Source organism: Apaloderma vittatum, unplaced genomic scaffold (assembly GCF_000703405.1).
Source record: "Apaloderma vittatum isolate BGI_N311 unplaced genomic scaffold, ASM70340v1 scaffold12034, whole genome shotgun sequence".
Taxonomy (NCBI): domain Eukaryota; kingdom Metazoa; phylum Chordata; class Aves; order Trogoniformes; family Trogonidae; genus Apaloderma; species Apaloderma vittatum.
The window spans coordinates 4642-7200 of NW_009712199.1; the positions used below are offsets into that span (position 1 = coordinate 4642).

Consider the following 2559-nt stretch of genomic DNA (forward strand, 5'->3'; position numbering starts at 1 on the left):
GGACCTGGGCCGGGCCAATCCCAGGCACAAACACAAACTGGGCACAGAGTGGGCTGAGAGTAGCCCCGAAAAGGCCAATTCTGTCCTGGGGATGCATCAAGAGGGGGCCAGTGAGCTCAGTTAGTTGAGCGTAGCGCTAACAACGCTAAGGTCACGGGTTCGATTCCCGTTCGGTCCCCATGTGTTGCCTGAGGTGTTGTCCCTTGCGGCAGGGAGGTTGGATTAAAAAGATCTCTAAGGTCACCTGCAGCTTAGGATATGATAGGAGAAGGCAAGGCACGGCACGGCCAGCAGGGCGAGAGAGGGGGTTCTCCTCCTTTACTCTGCTCTTGTGAGACCCCACATCGAATCCTGCGTCCAGTTCTGGTGTCCCCACCATAAGAGGGACGTGGATCTGTTGGAACGAGTCCAGAGGAGGCCACAAAGATGATCCAGGGGCTGAACTACGAGGACAGGCTGCGGGAGCTGGGATTGTTCAGTCTTGAAAAGAGAAGACTTCAGGTGGACCTAATAGCTGCCTTCCAATACCTGAAAGGAACCTATAGGAAGGCTGGGAGGGACTTTTTGCAAGAGTGTCCAGCAACAGGACAAGGGGAAATGGATTTAAATTGAAGGAGAACAGGTTTAGACTGATTCTTAGAAAGAAATTCTTCAGTGCGAGGGTGGCCAGACTCTGGAACAGATTGCCCAGAGAGGTTGTGGCTGCCCCCTCCCTGGAGATGTTCAAGGCCAGGCTGGATGAGGCTTTGAGCAACCTGGGCTGGTTAAGATCCCTTCCAACCTAAGACATGCTGTGATTTATTTTTCTTCCTCAAGATCGAAAGGCAAGGAGTGTTCCACGTGAGGTTCAAAGCAGTTTTATAGCCCAAATAAGGGAGCGCTGTTTCTACAGGAAAGGCAAATATAAGGGCCTCAACTACACACATTTTGTGAACAAAGAACAGCCTCAAAAATCTGACTTGAAGTGAAGAGAAAGGAGTAGAAGCTGCCTGAGCTAAAGATTAACTGGCAGCCATCTCCTGATAACTTCAGGAAACTGTCTCCAAGTCAGCAGCACACCTGCCATATTCCACATTTCCCCTGAAGAGAAGCATAAAAGGAGAACTGGAGCTGTGTTCATCGCGGAACAGCAAAACAGGTTAGCCCAGAACTGGTCAAATTTAAAGCCAAACTTCCAGTATTTTTCATTTCTGCATATTCTAGGACATCTAACAAAATGTCATAGCCTGTCCTTCGGCGGGGATGTTCATTTGCATCTCTTTCCCCTAATGAGTTGCTTGTTTTCTCAAAACTTCACGGTTGTTAATATTTGGGAGAGCTCCACCATTTCTGCCAGTTGTGGCTGAAACTCCTGAGGGCTTGAAACGTTATTTGAAGGACAGAGGACAGGTATAGATACATAAACAACTTCACCAGGGTGAAGAAACATCACACAGATGACAAATACCGAAGCGTAACAAGAACTAGACCCACAAGAGACCACGATGGGTTTAAACCTTCAGCAAAAGTCAACAGTTCCATTTCCCAAAGACCTCTGCGGATCTGCCCCACAAATTTCAGGCATAAATAGCACGATTCCACGACCACCCCTCAGCTCAGAGGCCGCTGCAGTAACGTACCTGTCCGCTACATCCATATCCCCTTCGATCTTGTTGAGCCCTCTCATGATGTTGTCAAACTGCTCGCCCTGGTAGTGCAGCACTTTTGCCGTGTCCTCCAGTCGTTTCTGCGATCCAGTCAACAACCCGGTCAGTTCTTTTCCTTTCGTTGACTGCAAAGCTGCCGCTTCGGCTCCCGCGTCTTGGCTTGACAGCAGCTGCTCCCTCCAGAAGTGCTCCAGGATGTTGAACACCACATTTCGGTTGGGTTGCAGGGAGCTGAACCAGTGCTTGGTGTTCTTCTCCAAGATGGTAAGGGAGCTGAAGATTAAATTGGAAGATTCCTTCTTGATCTCACCGATGCTAGAAAGGTGGAAGTCAACCAAAAGCTCCCCAGTCTTGTCAGCTGTAAATTTGATCGCAACAGGAGTCAGGGAGAGTCTGCCAGAGACCCATTGTTTGCTGGTATCCAAGTAGTAAGAACAAGGCCAGCTATGGATACGTATGTCTTCGTTCATCAGCTCGCCGTTCAGATCCTCTTCTTCAAGAGCAACGCCCTCAAAGCCAGGAGAAACTGCAGTAAAAGAAAGAAAGAAAAAAAAGCAGCAAGATTACTTAGCAACATATAAAAGGTGACATCAAAACACGCTCAAAAGTAATTAATCCCCTCCAGTACTTGAACTGCAACCTTGGAGGTGCACGCCCAAGACAGATTTGGAAATAGCTGCGGGTGGGTTACAAAACTTGGTAATTATTTCTAACCCTCTGGGTACGTCCTTCAGGAATGTTCCTTTCTGAAAGGGGCCGACAATATTGTTGCCCGCTCCGTAAGAGCGCTCCCACTGCTTTTTATAGTGTTTTCATCACACATCAGCACGTGACTTACAACAGCACAAACTTCCAATGACTGTTACATTAATATCCACGATAGTTAATAATTGCAGAGCTAGTTTGGAAAGGG

The 2559-nt window shown here is 48.1% G+C and overlaps 1 pseudogene; it reads right to left on the minus strand.

Annotated features, from left to right (window-relative positions):
• Nucleotides 1-1498: 1498 nt before the first annotated feature.
• LOC104272803 lies at nucleotides 1499-2116 on the minus strand (annotated as a pseudogene).
• Between the last annotated feature and the right edge of the window lie 443 nt (nucleotides 2117-2559).